The following is a 9,502-nucleotide window of genomic DNA, read 5'->3' as shown; positions in this document are numbered from 1 at the left end:
GAAACGTCCCCAAGATCAAGACATGTCACCAGAATTTAGCCAAATTCCATCGTTTAGGGCCTCAAAAGGCTGTTTTTGTAGTTTTAGGAAGGTTTTTGTTTTCTTCATAAGCCCTTCGCGGAACAAGGGTAAGTTGGAACGGTGTGGAAGCTAAGTTAGCTGCATCATGCTCCACGAGCATGCTTGCAACGATAAATGGACGTGCATTTTCCTAGATTTGAGGCCCGGATCGTAGCTTCATCATGGCGTACCAGGGGAGTTACGACCTGCGGGGAAACGCGCCAAAGGCGTAATTTTCCGGTCCGTCACAGTTGGTATCAGAGCAAGTTCCGAGAAAACACTAGGGACTGTGCGGAGTGGACTAATTGGTGAGTATTTTCCTCGAAAGGGAAACTTAAAATTGGAGACTAGGCCAACTTTTGCGCGAGAAAGAGTTTGTAACTGCTATGTCAGTTACTTGCGAATCGAGTTGAGCTTGTTCAAGTGTTGTGAGTTTGCCTGGCCTAAGTGGCACCCCACTTACGAGTGGATATCCGGAAGACCGTCTGGGACGGTGGGTAGACAAGGGGACTGATCATCCCCACACGTTGGCAATTGGCCAAGGGTGTGCATTGTCAGGCCCGGCTAGCATCCCACTTACGAGTGGCAACCTGGATGACCGTCAGGGACGGTGGGCAACTGGAAACTGTTCCACACAGTAATGTGCTAAAATCTTGTCATCTAGATGATTCTTTTCAACCTGTGAACCTTAAGGAATCCTAGGTGGTAGTAGGGGATGCCATCAAGGATACCTGGTCGAGATATCCTCTTGGCACTGGCCAATTGCGATTCTTGGTATTATTGTGGGCACTTTTGGATTCCTGGGCAGGTGGTATGGGAAATTTGCTCAGAAGGTCTAAACTGATGTCCATGACAACTTGAAGAAACCTGTGATTTCTGAGCATCTGGTATGAGACTTTTGCTCAGGAAATCCAAACCGAAGATATTTTCCACAATAGTTTTTGTTTTCAATTTTGGGGACGAAATTCTTTAAAGGGGTGAATAATGTAACACCCCGTGTTTTTAGCATGGCACATGCTAAAAGATGTGCCATGGCCTGAGATGAATCTTCATCCAAAGCTTTTGTTGCATAGGAAAAGGAACATTGGCCCCTGGCCAATGCATTGACAATGTTCAGCCAACATGGTTGGACATCGGGTTGGCAACGGACAACCAACATGTTTGGACATCGGTTGGCAGCGGAAAGCCAACATGGATGGACATCGGGTTTGCAGCGGACATCCAACATGGATGGACATCGGGTTGGCAGCAGACAGCCAACATGGCTGGACATCGGTTGGTAGTAGACATCCAACATGGCCGGGTATATGGCAACGACCATGAATAGTAAAAGTGGGGGAGTTGATGGATGATTTTTCCTTCCCTAATCAAAGTTGTAAAAATATTAAGTTAACATATATAGGAAGGGGTACTTGGTTGAAGGTGCATATACGGACCATGCACCAAGTGAGATAGACTTAGAGATGTACAACCATCACGGCTGGAAATTGGAGTGGCCCATGGGCCAAAGACGGAAGTACATCCATCACGGCCCTTCACGGGACATGGCTTAGTAAATGTTCAGCCGTCATGGGCGGACATTGAAACTGTCCTGTGAGCCAGAACTGAATGTACAACCATTACGTTCGTACATCGTTGTTGGCTAGGTTGGTAAGGTGCAGCCATCACGGCCTGGGGAGTTGATGAATGATTTTTGCTCCCCCAATCAAAGTTGTAAAAATGTCAAATTAACATATATAGGGAGGGGTAGTTGGTTGATGGTGCATATGCGGACTATGCACCAAGTAAGCTTCATAGCTTAGCAGGAAGAGTATAAATGATGCCTAAGACTCACTTATAGTTACGTAGCCTCGCGAAGAGGGCATTTGATACTTAGGCATCGTTATGCCATATTGCGGACCAAACATGCAATACTTGGATGCATTTTGACAGAACGACCTATACGGACTAGGCCCTTACCTTTATTCCATGGCCGCGGCCTCGCAAACGAGTTGGTTTAAGTTTTTATCCATTCGTGGATGAACTACGGTCTGTGATTGATCCCTTTATAGTAGGGAAGGGTACTTAGGCAGCCTCAATGAGTTGCAGCTTTGTCGGTCCAGCACTTTATCGCTCATATCATCTAATTGGGAGATGATAATGACATTCTGGCCTCTCATATCATATGGCTCGGTAACTCGATGCAAGAGATGATTGTGGCCAAACTTGATGAGGCTAGTTGCATTCTATTCCTTGGATGCTCATACTTCTTATCAAGGCGTTTGACATAGGCTAAAAACCCGACTGTCGTAGTCTAGCTCAAGAGGAGTCCATTTTGATGGGAAACGACCCAAAGATCAAGACATGTCACCAGAATTTAGCCAAATTCCATCGTTTAGGGCCTCAAAAGGCTGTTTTTGTCGTTTTAGGAAGGTTTTTGTTTTCTTAATAAGCCCTTCGCGGAACAAGGGTAAGTTGGAACAGTGTGGAAGCTAAGTTAGCTGTATCATGCTCCACGAGCATGCTTGCAATGGCAAATGGACGTGCATTTGCCTAGATTTGAGGCCCGGATCGTAGGTTCATCATGGCGCACCATGGGAGTTACGGCCTGCGGGGAAACGCGCCAAAGGCGTAATTTTCCTGTCCGTCACAGTTGGTATCAGAGCAAGTTACGAGAAAACACTTGGGACTGTGCGGAGTGGACTAATTGGCGAGTATTTTCCTCGAAAGGAAAACTAAAAGTTTGAGAGTAGGCCAACTTTTGTGCGAGAAAGAGTTTGTAACTGCTATGTCAGTTACTTGCGAATCGAGTTGAGCTTGTTAAAGTGTTGTGAGTTTTCCTGGCCTAAGTGGAACCCCACTTACGAGTGGATATCCGGAAGACCGTTTCGGACCATGGGTAGACAAGGGGACTGATAATCCCCACACGTTGGCAACTGGCCAAGGGTGTGCATTGTTAGGCCCGGCTAGCATCCCACTTACGAGTGGCAACCTGGATGACCGTCAGGAACGGTGGGCAACTGGAAACTGTTCCACACAGTACTGTGCTAAAATCTTGTCATCTCGATGACACTTTTTAACTTGCAAACCTTAGAGATTCCTGGGTGGTAGTAGGGGATGCCATCAAGGATACCTGGTCGAGATATCCTCTTGGCACTGGCCAATTGCGATTCTTGGTATTATTGCGGGCACTTTTGGATTCCTGGGCAGGTGGTGTGGGACATTTTCTCAGAAGGTCTAAACTGATGTTCATGACAACTTGAAGAAACCTGTGATTTCTGAGCATCTGGTATGAGACTTTTGCTCAGGAAATCCAAACCGAACAGATTGTCTAGAATAGTTTTTGTTTTCAATTTAGGGGACGAAATTTTTAAAGGGGTGAATAATGTAACACCCCGTGTTTTTAGCATGGCGTATGCTAAAAGATGCGCCATGGACTGAGATGAATCTTCATCCAAAGCTTCTGTTGCATAGGAAAAGGAACATTGGCCCTTGGCCAATGCATTGACAATGTTCAGCCAACATGGCTGGACATCGGGTTGGAAGCGGACAACCAACATGGCTGGACATCGGTTGGCAGCGGACAGTCAACATGGTTGGACATCGGGTTGGAAGCGGCCAACATGGTTGGACATTGGGTTGGCATCAGACATCCAACATGGCTGGACATTGGTTGGTAGTAGACATCCAACATGGCCGGGTATATGGAAACGACCATGAATAGTAAAAGTGGGGAGTTGATGGATGATTTTTCCTCCCCTAATCAAAGTTGTAAAAATGTTAAGTTAACATATATAGGGAGGGGTACTTGGTTGAAGGTGCATATACGGACCATGCACCAAGTGAGATAGACTTAGAGATGTACAACCATCACGACTGGACATTGGAGTGGCCCATGGGACAAAGACGTAAGTACAGCCATCACGGCCCTTCACGGGACATGGCTCAGTAAATATTCAGCCGTCATGGCCGGACATTGAAACTGGCATGTGGCACAGAACTGAATGTACAACCATTACGGCCGTACATAGTTGTTGGCTAGGATGGTAAGGTGCATCCATCATGACCTGGGGAGTTGATGAATGATTTTTGCTCCCCCAATCAAAGTTGTAAAAATGTCAGATTAACATATATAGGGAGGGGTAGTTGGTTGATGGTGCATATGCGGACTATGCACCAAGTAAGCTTCATAGCTTAGTAGGAAGAGTATAAATGATGCCTAAGACTCATTTATAGAAGCGTAACCTCGCGAAGAGGGCATTTGATACTTAGGCATCGTTATGCCATATTGCGGACCAAACATGCAATACTTGGATGCATTTTGACGGAACAAACTATATGGACTAGGACATTACCTTTATTGCATGGCCACGGCCTCGCAAACGAGTTGGTTTAAGTTTTTGTCCCTTCGTGGATGAACTACGATCTTTGCTTGATCCCTTTAGAGTAGGGAAGGGTACGTAGGCAGCCGCAATGAGTTGCAGCATTTTCGGTCCAACACTTTGTCGCTCATATCATCTAATTGGGAGATGATTGCGACATTCTGGCCTCTCATATCATCTGGCTCGGTAACTCGATGCAAGAGATGATTGTGGCCAAACTTGATGAGGCTAGTTGCATTCCATTCCTTGGATGCTCATACTTCCTATCAAGGTGTTCGACATAGGCTAAAAACTCGACTGTCGTAATTTAGCTCAATAAGAGTCCATTTTGATGGGAAACGTCCCAAAGATCAAGACATGTCACCAAAATTTATCCAAATTCCATCGTTTAGGGCCTCAAAAGGCTGTTTAGGCCATTTTAGAAAGGTTTTTGTTTTCTTAATAAGCCCTTCGCGGAACAAGGGTAAGTTTGAACGGTGTGGAAGCTAAGTTAGATGCATCATGCTCCACGAGCATGCTTGCAAGGGAAAATGGACGTGCATTTGCCTAGATTTGAGGCCCAGATCGTAGTTTCATCATAGCGCATTAGGGAAGTTACGGCCTGCGGGCAACGTGCCAAAGGCTTAATTTTCCGGTCCGTCACAGTGGGAGATTAATCTCTCAGTTACAATATCAATTTCCAATTTCCGATTTCATTCTTCAACCCAGATATCAAGGTGGTAGAAGCAAAAGATCCGCTAAGGGATCAACGACTCAGTTACCAGTTATCACACGACAATGAGTGACTGGGGACTTCTAAGATGGTAGAAGCAAGCGATCCGCTCGGGGATCAATGGCTCAGTCACCAAACGGATCAGTTATCAATTATCACACGAAGGGGAATGACTGGGTACTTCTCGCGAGCAACACGATGTCGCCAATAAAACGCGGACTTACGTCCCGGGATCCATTTTGTTGGGGGGATCTTAAAAGCAAGTAAGTCTTGTCAGGAAAAATACATAACCGTTTACTTTAGGTTTCCGCATTGAAACCAAATACCATGTTATTCCAAAATTTCATCATATACTTTCCACTGTCATACAACATTCACAGTTCCATGACTCTCCTGGAATTTCTATGCTACTTACAGTCATAATCAAAACAACATTATTCTAAAATAATTCATCCCAAAGAATAATCCAAAACCCTCATAGGAAACAATTATCTATCAACCCAAAAAAATCCAGAAAACCAAACCATAAACTAGGCGTTTCGTTTACCTTTCAAAAAAAAACCCTAAGAAAAATAAGTTCAGAAGACAGAAGTACATTCAAGGGAAACCATTCAGCAATGGCTTGCTCTTCTTAGAGAAAGCCTCCTTCGTGCTTTGGAGAGCCGCCCGTTTCAGCTTCAACCTTTTGGACAACCTTTCAATTTCCGCTTCCTGTTGTTTGATCACATCCGCGGAAGGGCCTTCGATCGCCTCGGCCTGCAACTTTTGGATCTCGGTAAAACCCTCAACAAACCAGGGAGCATTGAACTTGTAGTCTATGCACATGTCAAGATGGAACTTCCAGCTTGAGATTACATCCTCGGAGACGGTATTGCCAGTCATATTGCACATATCGTCAATCGAAGATAAGGAGCCGTTTCAACGTTCTCTCCAGAAGTCGCCCCGCTTCAACGTCCTCAAGCAGCTGGTCCGCTTCAACGTTCTCTCCAGCAGCGGCTCCGCTTCAATGTCCGCTCAAGCAGCGGCCCTGCTTCAACGTTCGCCCGAGCAGCGGCTCCACTTCAATGTTCTCTCCAGCAGCGGCTCCGCTTCAACGTTCACTTCAGCAGTCGCTCTGCTTCAACATTCGCTTCAGCAGTCGCTCTTCTTCAATGCCCGCCCTAGAAGCCGCTCTGCTTCAGCGTTCTCTCCATAAGATGCTCCGGGATCCGAAGAAAAGCTTCAGTGTTTTGTTCTATAAGTTTCAACAAGAACCGAAGCCGCTTCAACGCCTCCTTCCTGCCAAGGTTCGTGCCCATGTCCTCCGCTCCTCCTGCCAAGGATCATGCCGTAGCCGCCACTCCTCATTTTAAGGATCGTGTCGCGGATGCCACTCCTTCCTTCCAAGGATCGTGCCACCACACTCCCCATGTCAAGGATCATAATCGCAGCCATCCAATTTCCTTAGTCGTGGATGCCTTTTGATCCATCTCGTCAACGCTTGTAGTCATGGACGGTTTGCCCGCTTACGCATCCAGCCAACTTACTTTGTTCCCATGACGATGTAGTGCCTACTGGTCACATCTGCTACCAATAATTGTTGCCACTCGTGATACCATCCAGATCTTCACCATGGAAACAATCACTATGAAGATGGAAACATGTAAACCATACTTGGGGACTGGGGATCAACACGGAATCCCTTCACTGTCAAAGATCAGAAGACACGGTCAACCAAAAGGTCATAGCCACGACAACGTGATATACTCTTTAAGGATATAGCGTAAGAGTACCATCACCTCTCTGTCTAGAAGACGCCTTCAATACTTTACGAGGCCGCGGTGGATCCCAAGCCTGCTTAAGAGGAAACAACTTCAGAAACCGAAGAAAAGTGCGACTGGGGACTGCTCATTGCAGTCCATCCCGACGACCATCAAAGATTCATGAGAATATTTCGTCCATGTGATATTCTGAGCATCCCAGCGTCACATCCAGAAGAGTACAATGAGCTTGTATCGAATCCCGTGGACATGGATTCAAGGCGATGCAATGAAAGTAGGCTACACATGGGGACTACCAGCATGAGACGCTTTCACTCCCCTCAACCAAACTCCAAAAGCACGGCACAAAGATACATTCACATATTCGACCGTGCTATCGGATCTAACGGAAGTATAACTGGGGACTTCTCACCGCATCCCATTCCATATGATAGTCCAAGATTCAGAAGATGGTTCGAAGGATGTCGCTTGGAACAAAATCCTTGAAGACTTGATAGCAGAACATCGGCAACATAACGCCTCCCAACTCATCTATTTCATCCAGTGGCTCAGGAAGATTTTGACCATACAAGCATCCACAACATATTATCATCGCGATCAGAAGGTCCAAGCACTGAACAACCTAAAGTCAAGGATGGACCGATAACGCAACCACGATATCCAAAATTAGCCCTGACATGATCGTTTCCAAGCATATGTTTCAGCCATCCGTCCCAAGAATGCAATGGAGTTTAGTAAATTTTGGAATCCACTGGAGAGACACTACAGACGAAAGCACGGATCCATACGGGCAACAGAAAACAGAAGAGGGTCGATACCTATTTTCATGCAGACGAAATTTCTAGAGTTTGCAAAAAATAAAGATTCCTTCTTGCTCCATGAACAGGAATAGATGACTGGGCGCGACTATGCAACCTCGGGCCCATAACATCCTTCTTGAATTCTTACTGAGTTTTACTGTCGGAATGTTTTCACCTCCTAAACGAGCCCAAGACCTAAATATTCCCTCGTAAGGAGATAGAAAATTCTTTTCCAATCAGAATGGAGGGGAGGACCATCAAATTCCGAGTTCGTACGAGAATTCTACAACGATTTTAGTAAATGACTCTTATTAGGGTTTCAGCATGCCAAACCCTAATTTAGACAAAGTTTCCAGGCGCCATCACCACCATTTGATAGCCGAAGTTCCAGCACCATCACCACCGTATGGTAGCCGAAGTTCCAGCGCCAACATCCTGCATTCTTTCCAGCGCTAGCAGCCTACATCCTTTCAGCGCCAGCATCTTGCATCCTTTCCAGCGCTAACAACTTTCATCCTTCCAGCGCCAGCAGCTTGCATCCTTTCCAGCGCTAACAACTTGCGTCCTTCCAGCGCTAGCAGCTTGCATCCTTTCCAGCGCTAACAACTTGCGTCCTTCCAGCGCCAATAGCTTGCATCCTTTCCTGCGCTAACAGCTTGCGTCCTTCCAGCGCAAGCAGCTTGCATCCTTTCCAGCGCTAACAACTTGCGTCCTTCCAGTGCCAGCAGCTTGCATTCGTTCTAACGCTAACAGCTTGCGTCCTTCCAGCGCCAGCAGCTTGCATCTTTCCAGCGCAAGCAGCTTGCATCCTTTCCAGCGCTAGTATCTTGCATCCTTTCCAGCGCTAACAGCTTGCGTCCTTCCAGCGCCAGCGACTTGCATCCTTTCCAGCGCTAGCAGCTTGCGTCCTTCCAGCACAACTTCTCCACCCATAACTGATTGCACCAACAGTCTGCATACCGAGCGGGAGCCAACAAAAGCCCATGCCAAGCCTACGCTAGCAGCTTCATATCACGCCGATCCTATGCCAACGACTCCGTTTTAAGACAAGCCAGCGCTAGCGGATCATTCCAACCCAATACAACGCTAGCGGCTCATTCCAAGCCAATACAACACCAGCGTCTCATTACAATATAATCCGACGCCAGGGGCTCCATTCCAAGCCAATACTACGCAAGCGGCTCATTCCAAGCCAATCCGACACCAGCGGATCCATTCCAAGCCAAACAACGTCGGTGGCTCACTTTACGCCAAGCACTGCAAGCGGCTCCACTCCGAGCCAAATTTGCGCAAAGCCGCCAACACGAGAGTCGCAGGTTTTCCTTACCTCCGAAAAAATGTTAGGCGGATCTTCCTGACCATCTCTTCATGACTTTCCGTTTCGATTTTGTCTTTATCTGTCACCATCTCATGCTTACCTCGCAACAAAGCCCCTGCCGAACTAAGCAGGGGACTTAATGTTGATGGTGGTTTTTAACTTAAGGTTAAAGTCGTAAAACCTTAGTCATACAGTGACGTCACACTTGAGTAATAATGTCGCCACTAGCACATTTATTGAACCATTCAACATGACTGCGTAAAATTACCGGGGTACCTTTTTTATGTATATGCCATGCTCCACGGCAGAGCTCTCAGTACTGACTGGCATCATATCTACACATGCCAGTCACACATTCTAGCCAAACGTGCCAATGGCATGCCATGCCAGCCACATCTCCGCGCCAAAGGCATGCCAGCCACGCATGCTTGACAAACGTGTGCCAAAGGCATGCCGACCATGCCAGCCGCACCACCGTGCCAATGGCATGC

This window comes from Papaver somniferum, chromosome 11 (assembly GCF_003573695.1).
Source record: "Papaver somniferum cultivar HN1 chromosome 11, ASM357369v1, whole genome shotgun sequence".
NCBI classification, from domain to species: domain Eukaryota; kingdom Viridiplantae; phylum Streptophyta; class Magnoliopsida; order Ranunculales; family Papaveraceae; genus Papaver; species Papaver somniferum.
The sequence above is the reverse complement of the archived record's forward strand: the minus strand, read 5'-3'. Positions refer to the sequence as shown.